Below are 17690 nucleotides of genomic sequence, written 5' to 3'. Positions count from 1 at the left end.
ATGTTTGGCATTGAATGTGTTAACAACTGGTTTATTTTAACAGTTGAGTGAATGCAGTTTTACACCTGAACCAACTCACCACACTAAACAAACTCAAGTGGGAGCTATGAAAAAAATATTTTTGCCTTAATTGTCATACTGCTTTGAAATAAATAAAAAAGAAATACAAAATAAAAGTTTTAGCAGTGCATGGGCAATAAGATACTACATCAGATCAAACTACTAGGCTGGGCCTACTGAAGCTGAGAATATACTGCACAATATTAATTGTCTTTAATATGAAACCAGATTAATCCTATTTTTAATGATCTGTATTCATGAGTGCAAACAAATGTCGTGTCATCACACTTTTTTTCTCTCTCTCACTGCACTCCTGCAGTCTACGTGCTGCTGCTGGTTCCTGAAACTTGGCATCTTTTTGCCTTTACAAGTGCGTCGATATCAGGTGTCAAATCCTGAGTAGCAGCACATTTAACAATGTCATTCAAGTGTTTATTTGTTAACCTTGAGCGCTGCTTTGTTTTATTATTGTTCATCACGGAGAACACCTGTTCACAAAGATAAGTAGTCCCAAACATGGAGAGAACCTTTGCAGCCATGGCTGTTAATTTGGGGTAACCTAGCACAAGATACTGATAAAACGTATCCAATCCCACGGACCCAAATTTATCCTTCATAGCGGAATCGCACTGCAAGTCAATAAGCTCGAGCTGAATGTCAGCTGGCACATCAGAAGGCTTCACTGTAAATGGCGAGCGAAAAAAGCCAAATTTGTTCTCAAGTTCACTGAAAACCTGAAACCTCTGCTCAAACTCTCGTAGCAAATCTGTTATTTTGTCTTTATATTTATCCAAATCGTTATCGGGACGGTCCGGTGCCTTCGGACGCACAGCTGTGAGACAAGAGAAGTGCATGGTGTCACCGCTGGATAGCTGCGTCTCCCACAGTGACAGTTTCATCTTGAACGCACTTATGCTGTCGTAATATTGAGTGACAACTCTGTTACGGCCCTGCAATGTAGTGTTAAGTGTATTCAAGTGTTGTGTAATATCAACCATGAAGGCAAGATCCTGCACCCATTCCTTGCATTTAAGTTCCTTTACTGGGCGTCCCTTCTTCTCCATGAACTGTCCAATTTCGCCTCGTAGCTCAAAGAAGCGCTTGAGTACTGCACCTCTGCTTAACCAGCGCACATCAGTGTGGTATGGTAGGCCAGCATGAATGTCATTATCACTGAGAAATGAGTCAAACTGGCGGTGATTTAGACCGCGAGCTCTGATGAAATTGACAGTTTTCACAACCACGCTCATAACATGGTCCATTTGGAGTGTTTTGCAACATAACGCCTCCTGGTGCAAAATGCAGTGAAATGCCCAAAACTCTTGTCCTCCATTTGCGGTCTGTACTTTGTCACGGAATTTTGTGGCAATGCCTGCCTTTCTCCCCACCATTGATGGCGCACCGTCGGTCGCCAGGCTCACGGCACGGGACCAGTCCGCTCCCACTTTGTCCAGCGCTCCAACGAGAGCGCTGAAAATGTCATCTGCTGTTGTGGTGTCATTCATGGGCACCAATTCAAGCAGCTCCTCTGTGATGGTCAAAGTTTCATCAACACCTCTAATGAATATTGCCAGTTGAGCAATATCTGTGACATCGGTGCTCTCATCTATTGCAATTGAAAATGCGATAAATGATTTGATTTTTTCTTTCAATTGGCTGCTCAAGTCACTTGAGAGTTCTGTCACCCGATCTGCGACAGTGTTCCTCGTTAGACTAATATTGGCAAAGGCAGGTCTCTTTTCAGGGCACACGACTTCTGCAGCCTTCAGCATGCATGTTTTTACAAACTCCCCATCAGAAAATGGCTTGGATGCCTGCACCAGCTCGTTGGCAATAATGTAGCTGGCTCTTACAGCCCCATCAGCAATATCGCGGCTGCGTGTAAAAGCAGACTGCCCGCGGGCCGTATGTTTGACATGCCTGAATTGAACAGAAAGATGGGACAAAAAACAAAACAAAAACATGGATGACTTTTAATGACAAATGTCACAATGAAAGACCAGAATGTGATCTGTGATTGGGATGAACAATGCCATGTTATTTTTTCCCCTCTTTTAGAGATGACTGCAACTGCCTGTGAAAGCTCATGACTGGTCATTGTGCCACTTCCTTGAGAAAAAAGAAAAAGGCATCCATGCTGTTATCTGAATGGGCTGCATGCAGAACCAGGAAATGACTCCACCTCAAAAGCAAACTTAACAGCAAAGTTCCACTCACATTTCACCAACTCACTTAATTGCTTAACCCAGCTCAGGCATCAAATATAGAATATGAGGTAAATTCCACATGAACATTCAGAGATTTTAACCTTTGAATTATCTAGGTCAGTGGTTCTCAACCTTTTTTCAGTGTTGTATCGCCTGTAAAATATTTTTTTTCAGTTAAGTCCCCCTTAACCAGCGCAATACATTTTTAGGTTTAAAAAAAAAAAAAAAGACTGAAAACACACCATGTCTGATTTATTCAACTTTGGAACCTTTCAAACTTCCTTTGTTTTGGTCCACAAATAAATAATCAGCATAAAGTGTCCTCTTTTGGATCATAGAATAGATCTGCAACTTGTGGGTGTAGCTCCAAATAAAACACAATCTTCAACATTGAAGATTGACTGAAATTAACATTGTTAATCACACTCTTTTTTTTTAATTTTCACCCCTCCATCCCAAAAATGTCCACTGTTCCACCCCCGGATGGACTGCCCAGCTCTGGTGTGTATGTATGTGGGAGTGAGCGCACTTGTACTTAATAGGATCTGCGGAGATTCAGGTGTGAAATGAGCAGGCGTTCCTTGATTGAAAAACAAAAACACAACCGCTGCAAGTTTAAAGATCCTCCGTGGCATGATAGCAGGCTGCGATTAATCTGACATCAGTAGCTCGTTTACGCTCAGCCGCCAACTGTGACTCTTGTCTAAAAAATCTCTATCCCTTAGTTCTGGGCTGCCTTTGTTAGTCGTTAGTGGTTCTTTTTTATATTATTTAGTTTTAGGGTTGATTCTCAGTTTGCGTGCCAGCGTTTGCTGCCTTTTGCGTTTGACCCATTTCCGTGACCTTTTCGTTTAACACAGTGTAAATAGCGTTTTTGTAAATATCCTTTTGCCTTTGACAATTTTTTTTTAATATTCAATTTGGTACAATTGTTATTCCTCAGATCGTGTTGTTTGTATTACTCTACACTTTGGGATCAAGAATGATTTCCTTCCCTTTTATGTTATGCACCTAACCCTAGATGGATCCGTAACAGTGCACTCCAAAAGAGAATTTAATTTCAAAAGAACAAAAAAGCACATGGTATCAAAAACTGCTAAATCAACAAAAGTCCCAAGAACAACTTTTAAAGTAACAAACAAAACAGTATGATCATACTGAATAGGACAAGAATAGGGAATGTTACTAAAGAAAGAAAAAAAAAGAAACAGAGACAACCAATTGAAGCAATAATCTGACAAAGACTGAATTTAAGATAACTAAATACAAGCAAATTAACGAGACAACAAGGAACACCTGGACAAGACTACAAGTAACGAAGAAAGCTGTCAAGAACAGGTGAACACAAAAACATAATGACACACATAGCATAAAAAAGGACACAAGGAAAGCACAACAAAACTAAATCCAATCAAAACCAAATCAACAAAAACACAGATCGGGACTGCATTTGGCTCCACGTTGGTTGCTGTCCTATTGCTTGCAGCTGCTGTCAGCGCCAACTTTCACCTCTCAACAAAAACAGGGTTCAATGAAAAAAAAATGCTGCCCCCTTAAGGTGCAAAAAATAACCACTGTGCGGTCGCAACACTTTCTTCTCATTCGCAGCAAACGCCGCAGAATGTTGTAATCAATGAAATTAAAGTAGTGAAATAAATAAAAAAAACAATATTGGTTGAAGCATGACTTTAAGAAATTAAAATTAAATTTTTTAAAAAAAATTCATAGCATTTTTTATCTACCGCTGGACTGATATGCCACAGATTTTATTTCAATTCAGATTAATGAAAGATAAATGAATATAAATTGCGCTTCAAATCTCTCACCACTGTACAAAGTACTGTATGAAGTCGAAATTACTTGAGAACAATTCTGTTTTTCTTGTATTTCTTTTTTTTGCAAGACTAATGAATTATCTGTAGTACTCCAAGACAGCATTGTCCAGAGGTACTGAGCTGTTTTGAAGATCCAATGAACAAAGTGGCCTCCATCCGGAAACGGAAGTTCAGGTCTACTACACTTCCCTGAGCTGACCACCCACCTAAAGTGGGAAATCAAGAGAAAAGAGCCTTTGACGTGGAGGTTAGCAAGAACCCGATGGTCACTCTGTCAGAGCTCCAGCAGGCCTTTGTGGAAAGAGGATAAGCTTCCAGGGGGCCAACCATTTCTTCAACAATTCACCAATCAGGCCTGTTTGGTAGAGTGGCTTCCTGGAATTTTCCCAAAGGCACCTGAAAGTCTTGCAGTCTTTTCAGACAAAATTCTCTGGTCTGATGAGACAAAGACATGGTGGGCAATGTTCATCGCCTAATTAATGCCATCGCTACGTTTTGTCATGGCAGTGTCAGCACCGGTATGTTTTTTTTTTTAGACCAGGGGTCCTCAATCCTGTTCATCGAGGGCCGGTGTCTGCCAGTTTGTCATCGCTTCCAATCATCAGATAATCAGTAAGGTCTGCTGAAGCTAGATAACGATCCTGATTATTTGAATCAGATGTGTTGCAGCAGGGAGAGTTGGAAAACAAGCAGGCCCTCAAGAAATAGGATTGAAGACCCCTGGATTAGACACTGGTGTGTAAATTTTTTAAAGAAAAAAAAAACCTTTAACATCAAACGTTAAAGTGTGAAAATGTGAAGTGCTTTGATTACTGTAGTTGTCAGACTCGGCTATTTCATTGGCATTGAGTATGAGCGTTCTAAGAGAAAAATGTGATCATTTTTGGGTCAACATAAGTTTTATAAACGTGACATTTTAAAGACATTTCCCATTTTCCCCATTTAACTCATTCAATCCAGAAGACACATATATATACATTTTCAAAAATGTAGTCCCTGCCTCCCAAAGACGTATTTACGCGTCTTAGCCTTTTTTTTTTTGCATCATAGCTCCAGGTTTTTATCTTTAGAACACAATATCCTGTAGGCCTTGCAAAATCCAGAAAAAAACGCTGTGATTGAGTTGTTTCCTCTCGTGAAAACAACTGGTCAATAATGCTCATATCTCTAAAATTGTGCATATATGCACATAGAAATATTGAAGGTGCAGAATCTAGTACTGATCTAAATTGATGTCCATGCTCCTTGTTTGATGTATGGAAGCATGCATGTACAGATTACATGTGCCATTGTCGATCACATTTAGAAAAAAAAATACCTCCAACCATCTATCTTTTTTATACTGTTTATTCTCTTTAGGGTGACGGGTGTGCGAGAGTCTATATCAGTTGACTTTGGGCGAGAGGTGGGGTACATCCTGACCTTTGCTCCAAATTTATATTGAATGCATCAATCTTTATAGAAGGTGAGTTTAGTTTGGAATTTACAATTACTGCACCAAACGGAAAGGAGCAACTTCCTGATGACGGGTGGTCTCAACAGGTAGTCGAATCCATTTGTTAAACGCTGTACATTTGAAAAATTAAAACCATCTTTGTTTATAGCATCTATTGTGAGTGGCAGAAACATGGCGGCCCTCTGTCTTTGTGCAATTATGCAGCGATACTCTAACCTTTGCCTCCATTTCAGGAGTGAGTGAAATCACCATGACAACCCAAATCTGAACACCTGGAGCTTTATTGGAAGTGACACATTAATAAACTGTAGCCCCCAGAGGGATTGCAATCACACTTCAATTACAGTATTTTTCATCCCCCTCAGTTTCTTTCCTGCCACAGTGAATTCCGTATATTAGAATAGTAGTCAGTGAATCACCGCAATGCCTTCAGTGTGTTTAAAGGCTTAAAATGTTTTAAGATACAATTTCATCTGATATTTGTGTTTCCCTATCAAAAGCAGTCTAATTTGTATTATTTCTTTTGCTGATGTATTGACTTGGGCCACAACATTGTTTTTGCATTTGATGTAAACTTATCCCCGTGACTGCAACTACAAATGCTGCTCCTCTACATACTCTTTTACCTTGTAATAATGATTGTTAAAACCAAATGTTGCAATAACAAAAACGATCCACCCAAAGATTAGTGTTAGAATGGTGATTTGTCACAGAAAACAATACTATATTATGAATGGAGCCAAATGTGATTAGGTTACATTGAATCATTTGAATCGATTTGACAATTTTTTTTAACTGTTTCTGTAATGCAGTGTTGTTGTACATTAGCCCCCCCACGCCCCCAAGTTTTCTGACAGTTACAGTGGGTAAAATTATTTACAATAGATGGGTATACTTTAGAAAGGCTATATATGGCACTCGGGTTTGGTGTACAATGAAAAGTGTTGTGTTTGAGCAATACATGACAAAAATGACAGAAACATAAAAGCAGGAAGTGACCAAGGCAGTCTAAGCTGATTATTTTTGGTATTTCCTCTCTTTTGTGCTCCTGACTTTTAGACATTGTTCTCACCCCACAAAAAGTAGTAGTTTGGAATACAGGGACTTCTGTTCTATAATCCACTCTCCTGAAGGCCGTGAGACATAATGGCAATTGTTTTCGAGGCATTTACAACCACTAGACACACATATTTGTATATATATATATATATACACATATTTGTATATATATATATATATATATATATATATTTCCTACTGCAATACACCTGCTTCAAATGATCGGGATCATTATCAGACCACTGCAGAACTTGCTGATGAGCTGATCATTTGAATCAGATGTGTGGTAGGTGGGAAACGTCTAAACTCTAAAACATGCAGGGAATTGGCACTTGACCACTGCACCAGATAATGAACTTCACCAAGTTAAAGACAACATTATACAAACGTGATATATATGAGCAAACAACCCACAGCTATTTAAGATGCCCACTCTTGAAACACAATAACTATTATTCTAACACAAATGATGAGATGCTTTCAATGAAAAATGAAATTATGTTAAATCATAATGATATCATTCATTGACCCATCATATTAAAACCAAGGAGAGGACAATAATGTTTCCCCAGCAACCTGCAACACAAGGCATTCCTGCACTGCGGCTGAGTTTACACCTGATTGTTCAAATGACACAAATCCGACAGTTATGTGGCATATTGCGGCTATGTGTGATGGCAGCATGAAGAGAGAAAAACTGCATGCAATCGGATATCCTCGGCTCAAAAAGCCAATAGGAATTGGAACTCTGCCAAGGTGACTGCGCCGTAAAGGAAAAGCATATAAAGTTTGGTCTGCACATGCAATGTTGCTTTATGTATTCTGTCATAGCATCATTGTATGTGTCAAATGTTGCCCAGTTGGCATCCATTGCAGCCTGGTCATCCTGGAAGGGGGATTCCCCCATCTGTGGTCCCTTCTCAAGGTTTCTCACTTTTCCCCTAATGAGGTTTTGTGAGTTTTTCCTTGCCCTCCTGGGGGTTAAGATCGGGGATGTCGATTGTGGCTATGTAAAGCCCTTTGAGACTGTCTGTGATTAAGGGCTATACAAATAAAATTGACTTGACTTGACAAATGTAAACAATGTCATAACTGTACAACAGATATTGGCATTGAATTGTCATCGGGAACTTGGACCTGCAGTGGAAAATCAGAACAGAAATGAAACAAATGGTAGCAAAGAAACTGGTTTATATTTTATCAGACATCAATGACATATTGTGCAAACAAATATGTTTTTTATTTATGATGTACCAAGAAAGCACTGACAGACCAGAATATACTGAACATTACAAGCAAAAAGTTAAATTCTGCTTCCAATGTATTTCAGCTCATTTCTTTTTGCTTACTCACCATTTACTGACATAAAATCTACAAAGGTATCATTTCATTTGTGCTTTCAGTATCTCACTCTCGTGTGTTCCCTTACGCCAGTTAATCAATCACAAGAACCCAAAGGAAACTCACCAAGGACATGGCAAGTTATATTATACTCACATCCAGTCTAGATAGATATTAGACATGTCTGGCAGGCTATAAAACGATACCCAAGTGCAACACTTCCAAAATGTCAGTCTTTTTTTTCTATCCCCATAATGCAATGCTATTTAGCGCTTACAGTTGCTATGTTTGTTACCATTATTCTTGGGATCGACAAGAGCCAAAAACAGATCCTCGGGCACCTAGCCGTTTCTTTCCCTCTGTCATTATCAGATATATCCAGGATGCTATCCTGGCCCTCTAAATATCGAGCCATCATAATGTATAATTGTCACACTGCAGAGGTGAAAAATCAAGATATAGCTTGTCTAAAGTTTGCTAAAAGCAGTTTCACTATAGATCACATATGAGATCAAACTGGAATCCTCGTGGTATGGCAATGGAACCTATTTCAGTATGAGAGGGCTGACATCTTAGAGGTTTAGGTAACATTGTGTCATGGAAGAGCAGAAGGTATGGTTAATTACAGTCCTGGAAATACACCAGTTCAAAAAAGTTCAACCACTATCTGTTGTGTGTTGTTGGGCTTTCAACTCAAAATTTCCCATTGTGATCAATCCCACTGTAAAGTATACTCGGAGGTTAACAAATCTAACGCTCAGTATTGAAAAACACTATTCAACTTTAATTACAATTGCTTATGGGAACTAATCTTCCCTCATTTTACATTAACAGTGACTCAAGTATCAAATAAAATCAACCACAAAAACAACAATGACATATAACACCCAATCTTTTATAACAAGCGGCTATCATATCGGCCCAAATATTTCTTGACAACAATCAGAGACTCAGATAAAAGTTTCAGAAAGAAAGATGTCTCCTGAGACACAAAGAGAGTAATCATGGCATTATCAGCAATAAACTGTATGCAGCAACCAGTACTGACTGGAGAAAGTTTTCCATAAGTACATTTGTTCTAAATGATCGTTCAATGTGCTGCAGAGAAGATTCAAGCCCTTTTCCTCAGAAATATCATCATTTTCCCAGAGTAAGCGGTAGATATAGGGAAAAATAATCATTCTATAAATGTATGCAGGCTACAGCTCCACAAACCACACAGTAATTAAAACACACAATGTATTGACATCATGTATAACATGTTCGTGTGTAAGTGACTTTAGATGTCAGTAGGCTTGAGTTGAACTAAAATGCTTTTGTCATTTTGTGTGAGTTTTTTTTTTTAATTGCAAAAGACAAAAGATGGACTATATACTAGATTAGGATGAATCCTGAGGACGTCCCTGTCACTGTGCAGACTTTGTTTTCTAAAGCTCTGCCCTGCACTTGTCAACAGTCAGGCGCAGTGCATGTAAATCAAGCTATTCTCATTATGACAAATTACAAAATAATATTGTCAAATGCCTATTGTCAAAATCAGTAAGAGGTCCAAAGGAACATGGCTACAACAAACAACTCATTAGTCATTGTCATTTGTCTTCCAGAATATTGAACATTGATTTGCATGGGGAAAAAAAAGAATAGAAATTATGTTTTAACTCGTTCGTACGCTTAAGTTAAAGGTGTTGTCATGGAAACACTAGATGTGTGTCTTGCATGCACTGGCAGAGGCAATTAACAATGATATAACAGTTTCCACAGTATAGAGGTAATTTAAAAACGTGATTAATAGGGAACAGTAATGTGACAGGTTCGACTATTTTGTCAAAAGGTAAAATACTTGAGGTTTGAATTATAAACATGTATAACAGATCATATTTGTTTGAGAACACAAATGCCTACGGTAAACCTTCACTATCCAAAGAATTCATTATAAATCATTCAATTTGTTGAATTTGTTCCTATTTTGACAGTTTTCTCCCTTGTGGCCAAAGATGAAAATACACTATTCAAAGAGATATTTGTATGTAGGTAAAATTTTAGGATGAAATAAAAATGTATCCATGAGGAATAATGAACTGAAGCGAATAGCCGACAGAAACGTGCCTGCTGCTTCCTCCCCACTGGTTGTCATACGAATTTAAGTAAGGCCCTGCAGTAAATTGGGCGGATGAACTCTAGCTCAGTGTATGGGAGCTAAAATTAATTGAATCAAAATTAATTCATTAATTCCACAATGGATTTATTCAGTAAAATGTCTAGAATAGTCAATCTTTCTTTGTAATGGGTGTATAGTAAATTAGAGTTAGCAAAGTGATTATGATGAGATGTTTTGGGGGGAAATAGCATTATTCTCTGTCTCTACTGCTATAGTAAATCAACACGGAGAAGTGTCAGAGCTACATAGTAAAATATTTAATCTGAAATCAATGTGTAACGTTGAAACTTCTATTTTCCTTTGAGAGGATGGGGTGCGGTAAGCAGAAATGCAGTTTGTCAACGAACTTGATTGGAAATCTTGGAGCTGATTTTCTTCTTACGGAAGACGTGTTGAACTTTTGTAAAAAATCAAGCTGTACGACATAAAAAAAAAAATTTAAACTGGCACCACTAATCGCCATTTGAAATAAAGCTTTTTTTATTCACTTGGAGCACTCAGTGTTGAATTTAAACACATTTTGTTGCAGTTTTTGTTTTTAGGACATTTAAAATAAACATTCTCGTTCATTATTTTAGTGTCCAAAAGTCGGAAACAAAATTCCATTCAGTATTCATCTCTAATTCCAAAATACTTAACTTGAATGGCAAAGAGAGAAAACAATTGTTTTTTAAAATGTTAATTGTTTTTTGTTATTATAATTATGGATTTTCATTATGTATGTAAAGACAACATTTGTAAGAGAGAAGACCGTTTTACCTTTTTAGTTTTTAAACTATATGTTAAATTTATATTAAGATTACATTTCATTTTGATGGAGCATAAGAAGCTGGTGGAGGGTTTTGGTCTGCATTGGACTGAGGGATTCTCCCCGGATGTCTCAGGGAAGGCAAAGACACCCTGCGGATGAAACTCATATTGGCCACTTGTATCCATTATCTTGTTCCTTCAGTCACTATCCACAGCTCATTACCAAAGGTAATGGTGGGAACAAAGATCAAGTAGTAAATCAGCGGCTTTGCCTTCAGCTAAGCTCATTATTTACCACGGCAGACCAATGCAGAGTCTGCACCCCTGCAGACCCTGCATTATCCATCTGTTGATCACCTGCTTTCCACACTCGTGAATAGGGATATTCAGATTGTACAATGGATGCATCAGGATGCAGACCTGAAAGATTCTGCATTGATGCAATGGCAGACCACATTATATCATACCAAAATGACATTGCTCATAGATTTTTGGCCCGTGGAATAAAAAAATTCACTGATGTGTTGCACTCTCTCTCTGGCAGTCTCATTCAAGGCCTTATAGCTCTGGTCACCTCTAATTGGTGTCATTAATTGCATGTCTAACAGAGCAAAATAGTGGCGATAGTGTTAGGGGTTGGCGAGGAGGGCGAGGTCCCAAAATGCGAGGAAGCGGGGGAAGGTGTAACTTAAAGGGAATTTATTAAGTGAATCAAAACAAGGACAACCAACGCAGCCGGGTTGCAAAATAACAGAGGCAAACTAAACGGGACTAAACTGGACCAAGGACAAAGAACAAAACACGACGGGAACAAACTAAGCGGGGATATGAAACGGGACAGAGATAGGTGACAAGAGTTGGGGGCATGAACGAGAGGAGGGATGGTAGTGGAAGCGAGGGCAGCGATGTCGGGAAAGAAAGGCAATGCACCGACGCTGAGCTGTCAGCACGGGGTGGTTAAATAGTCCAGTAATTATGGGAGCAGATGGGAGTCAGGTGTGCGAGGCTAACGGGAACAAGTGCGTGGCTGGTGGGGACGGAGTGCTGAGGGGACACGCCCCTACTCAGCTGACAAAAAACAAAATAATAACAAAGGCATGGGAGACGCGAAAACAACAACAAAACCCTGCCATGACCGACACGGGTCATGACAGATAGGCTTTGTGTTCAATGGTAAACATGCGCCAAACTTCTTGGAAGCGAAAATCTGGACAAGAACTTGGCAAATCGCACTACATTCAAATATAACACCTCCAACTTCAAGACCCTGTCAAAAAATTCCAAGTACATAAGGTAAGGCTCCAAAATAGTTAATAAATAATAAAAATCAGGCCCCTATCTCAGCTCTTAAATGATGTGGGCACAGCTGAAGCCATGTCCCATTTATCTACTAACTGTCAATTAAATACCATTCAGATAGATGGAAAACTATTTGACCTTTTATGAAAACCATGACAGTGATGGGTGTCACAAACCAAAACTTCTCAGCCATGAAAACCACTGACCGTAGTGTAAAAACAAATGAAAAGACTAGAAGAGTGACAAAATGGGCAATCTATTCCACTTTGCAACTTCCCAGCAGTGATGGACTTGACAGTTCTTTTTAGTGAACTGAATCAGATCTTTAAAAAGAATCGTTTGCACCATCCCCATAAAAACAAACAAACAACCACACTCCCACCCAGGTAGAGATGGAATATGTAAAAAAATTTTTTATGTAATATTATATCTATAAAAAGACTTGTGAACAGGTATTGACATCACATTCGCTCACCGATCGGTCGTGAATGGGAAATGACATCACGTCAACTCACTGAATCATTTGTGAATTGCATGGCCATGCATTCGGTAAAATCCCTCCGTCGTCTGAAGCTGGCTTCTGATTGGTTATCCGCAAACATTGACGACAAGCGTGTGGCTGAGCTCAAATGTACTGAGAACAGAACGAATCACACGATTTTTTTTCATTTGTAAACAAAGTTCAAAAAGAATTGTTTGAGATAGGGCTGTCAAAGTTAAAGCATTAACTATGGAGATTCATTAACATTTTATAATGCACTAAAAATAATTAACTCAGTTATATTTACTTCTTATAGAAGCTGAGTTCTGTTCACTGTGCAGTCGAACTTAGAGGAGAGTTACTATCACAAAGACGGACTTTTAGGTAGTTTTACTTTTTTTAATTAAATTTGCTCGACGGCTCATTGGAGAAATCCAAACTAATTTGCACAATTTGCAAAGCCAAATTCAAATGCCATATTGGTTGTACTGGTTGTATCGTTCAACTGTTTTTCCTGTATTTTACAGGAAAAGAATCACATTTAAAGAACAGAGAAAACTATTAGAACAGTCTGAGTAGCAATATACTTTCTTTTTTCCACATCAATTCCAAGATTTTACCCAAGTAAAATCGGTTCCAATCTTCGTAAAAAATGTCATGAAAGACATTATTGATCGCTATCAATTATGTACATTTTTGCAATTATTTAGTTAAAAATTACTTGACTATTCCCTGTAAATCAAGCTATTCTGAGTGTGGTGACTAGCTGACCTAGCAAGTTAGGTAATTATCTCCTGTTTTGTTTAAACTATGTGATTAAATGTGTGTTGTGGTCCAGAATTTGTGACGCGTTACGAGACTGTAACATTACAAAAAGTTTGTGGGTAACTCATTATATTCTTTTGTTTCTGCCTAAATCTAATATATCACACTAAGACTTACCTTTTGTAACACGTTCCCCCCCAAAACTGCTGATTTCACAGAATCGATCCACGTGGAACAAACAAGGTCATGAGTTGAGACCAGTTTCTCTCCAAAATACCTATCATTAAGTATTTAAGTGTCAGCTAGGGCCCCAACACCCTGGCAGGTGATGACAAATCACTCACACATAAATTCCTTCCTCCACTTCTTCCGCTGAACTAAACACGGAAGCCATTAGAGGGCAAGCAGCATTTAACCTGAAGGAAAATCCAATCAGACACACAAGTAATGTGTGAGTATAGTTTAGCGATCACAATATCCATAAAAAGTTTTTTTTTAAATGATTTATTTCTTCATCTGTTGCACCCAACGTGTCTGTTTTGGATAGGGGACACCCGCATGCACTAGACAACAGTTACTATTTATGCTTTCTTCTTCAAACATATGAAAAAGAGAGGAGATCTCCAACTTGTGGAAATGCTTCATGCGGATGAAGGCTTCGGGTAACGGGCCTGGGAAGGAAACCCAAACCCTGAAAAGTCTACCTACAGAATCTGCATGCTTCCTCGCCAAATCCCATATTTTCAGGGACATATCCCAATGCAAGACAGATTTTCTTGATATACATTCAAGAAATGTTCGTGTTCCAAAAATGACAGAGAAGGAATCAATCAGATATGTAGCTGCAGCTGTATCCCAATCTGATCTTTGATAGGATAATGTGATTTACGACCATCATTCCTTCCTTGGCTGAATGGAGGCGTTTATGTGCGAGAGACTGCGGATGATAACAGGATCTGTGCATGAAATCACGGCAGACAAATTGCACGCTTTGATTTTATTGTTTTTTGACCTTCAAAGTTATCTGGCGTCCCCTTCATAACACAGAAAGCCATATATTACGGGGCAACGTGTTTTCAGTTCGTTCAGCTCCGTCATCGCTTGCAGTTTTACAAGCATTTTAAAGAATGCAATTCATGGAGTGCTGAAAGTGAACAGCACTTTTTCAACACCATTATTCCATGCAGGGTACAAAACTATTTAACTAGATCCAATATCTATATGTCATATAGAGACTCAGTGAAAGTTTTTATTAATTATGTTTTTTTTTTCACAATTTTAATCTGCCCTCCGGCCTTCCTGTGTGGAGTTTTTATGTACTCCCCCTCCCCCCTACTTATATGTAATTCAGGTTCCTCCCACATTCAGAATCTGAAATTGCCAATAGGTGTGAATGTGAGGTCTATTCTCTACGATCGGCGTCTAAACAACTTGCCTCTCACCTAGTCATCAAGGATAGGCTGACGCTCATAAATATTACTCATATTACTTTACTGCAGTTGGTCTTAACCCCACCGTTTCATATGTGTATTCACAAAAACCTTCGGAATCGAAAGAAAAAAGTTAGTTTTTTTCATAGTAAAAAACGTGGTTATACATTTTATTACTGCATGAAATTAATTAATATCAGCTACACACCAAAATCACTGTGTTCAAAGAATTGTAAAAAAAAAAAAAGCATTTCTCAATATTTATGGCTAATCACTATGCCTTTTGATGTTGCCTTACATCCATTATCTGTACCGCTTCTCCTCACTGGGGTCACGGGGGGTGCTGGAGCCTATCCCAGCTATCTTCGGGCAGTAGGCGGGCGACACCCTGAACGGGTTGCCAGCCAATCGCTGGGCACACATAGACAAACAACCATCCGCGCTCACACTCATACCTTGGGGCAATTTAGAGTGTCCAATCAACCAGCCATGCATGTTTCCGGAATGTGGGAGGAAACCGGAGTACCCAGAGGAAACCCACGCAGGCACGGGGAGAACATGCAAACTCCACACAGGAAGGCCGGAGCCAAAATTGAACCCACAACCTCCGTATTCTGAGGCCAACGTGCTAACCAGCCGTGCACCGTGCCGCTCCTCCTCTTTGAACATTTCTTTTTAAATTGTTGTATTTTGTTGTCAATAAAAGACATGAACAGTGCTACAATTTCTGGATCATCTCAGGTGTTGAGACGATCCCCCCCAACACACACAAAAAGCCTCACTCACGCACCAGTCACCGTCTTGCAGATTGCTGATTGCTAGTTTGCAGCAATTGCCTTTTTTTTTTTTTCTTTACTGGAATATACGCTTGTTTCTTTCATTTTAACCATGCACAACCAATGTACAAAAATCGTGTAAGTTGAATAAGGCAACTATTTTAATTGCAGCAACATTTGAATTCCAGCTGTGTCCCTTCCGAGAGCACACACCTGAGCCTGCAAACTCTAGAGGAGTAAGCCTCGATGGGTTTGTATTTATATCTGACCTCTTTCTTTTTATTTTACTTCTGTCCTGCCTGCCGCGTTGTCTTTTCAGTACGATGCCAACTTAGACCATCTAACAATATTGTCTTCCTTAATTGCATGTTATCATGATTCACGAAGCATTGGCCAGCTTGACTCATTCATTTTGATGCACCTATACTTTGACCAGATTGTAGAGAGTGGTACATGCGGGTTTCGGTTACTTATCAAGGGGATATGTCCTACAGTTGCGTACATGCGCACCCCAGCCAACATTTCCATTTTGGTTACACCTGGTTTGTCTTCTGGGCACATCTGTGTTAGCCTAAATAGGCTTACATGGGTTTTTGACTGAGTTTTTGGTAGGTTCCAAATAGGCAATTTTATGTGGTAACCAAGGATGCGCCACCTGTGTTTGCTTATATGGGATTCTGAATCTGAATGGTCCTTAAGACAGCTACATAATATGGCACGCTTCAACTTAAGTACATCAAGTATTCGTCCAACAATATTTTATATATATATATAATATATATATATATATAGAGAGAGAGAGATATTAAAACTTAAATATAGTGACGTTAAATTATGTCTATTCTTGAAGAAAAAACTAATGAAAATTCCATCCTTTACATACGCCTTCGGGAGATACCATTGCTGGTGTTGCTGACGTAATCAAGGGCCTTCTGCAGCTTCTCTACCACTTGGTCAAGAGATTTTGTCTCTGGGACAAAAAAAAAAAAGGCAATTAGTTGTTGGCGCAATGCTCGTCATCTTCCTAGGTACTTTCTAGCTCATCCCACAGCTCAAGAGGTGCACTATTGTTCCGACGCCAGTTTTGGATTGACATCTTTGCTTATGGCAGGCGACTGGTTAGCACATCCGCCTCACAGTTCAGATGTGCAGGGTTTGATTCCAGGCTCCAGCATTCCGGTGTGGAGTTTGCATGTTCTCCCCGTGCCTGCGTGGGTTTTCTCCGGGTACTCCGGTTTCCTTGCACATTCCAAAGACATGCATGGTTGGTTGATAGGATGCTCTAAATTGTCACAAAGTGAGATTGTGAACGTGTGTGGTTGTTTGTCCATGTGTGCCCTGCGATTGGCTGGACACCAATTCGGGGTGTACGTTTCCTACTGCCCAATGACAGCTGGGATAGGCTCCAGCACGCGACTCAGACAATGGATGGATCTTTGCTTGCATTCCACATGTAAGATCTGGTTTGATATGTGGTGTGCAAAAGTGGAGTTGAATTTGTCCAGGATATGATTATAATGTGTATAATAGATGAAAATAAATTTCGTTTTCCCCAGTTTATTTTGGGAGATAGGTCAGCAGTCAATTACATATCTACAAACAAGCGTTTGCAGCAATGGGATATTCTGTCCAGGTTTTTGTAATATAGGCGGGAGGTGGAATAGCTGAAGAAAACCCCACACCGAAAAGCCCAAGCCAAGATTCTCTCAGGCAAACCTGTTACGTTCCATTTTATTCATTCCATTTTGCCTCAGAAAATGACAACTTAAGAAGCTTGGATAACTGCTAAAACCCAAGTGTCCAAGGTGACTGTGAACATGCCTACAACACATATATATTGTTCAATTTAAATTCAAGTACTTATTAAAATAACATTGTGTTGCTGTATCACCATATCTTTAATGGCGTCATATTTCATATACATTTCCACCCACCAGCATACACATGGGTGTGACATTTCCATAATCCTTTCTATATCAAAAGACAATTTATTACCCCTTCCTTTGCGTATGCGTTCTCGCAGCCTTGTTTTCCCCCAGGCCATGATGAGGAATGGAAAAACAGAAAGGATTA

The 17690-nt window shown here is 39.2% G+C and overlaps 1 pseudogene; it reads right to left on the bottom strand.

Moving 5' to 3' along the window:
* Positions 1-380: 380 nt before the first annotated feature.
* On the bottom strand, positions 381-16713 carry LOC148323169 (general transcription factor II-I repeat domain-containing protein 2A pseudogene; annotated as a pseudogene).
* Between the last annotated feature and the right edge of the window lie 977 nt (positions 16714-17690).

Source organism: Idiotropiscis lumnitzeri, chromosome 14 (genome assembly GCF_059441095.1).
Source record: "Idiotropiscis lumnitzeri isolate Australia: NSW breed Sydney's pygmy pipehorse chromosome 14, RoL_Ilum_1.0, whole genome shotgun sequence".
NCBI classification, from domain to species: Eukaryota; Metazoa; Chordata; class Actinopteri; order Syngnathiformes; family Syngnathidae; genus Idiotropiscis; species Idiotropiscis lumnitzeri.
Note: the sequence above shows the minus strand (reverse complement) of the source record. Positions and strands in the feature narration are given on the sequence as shown.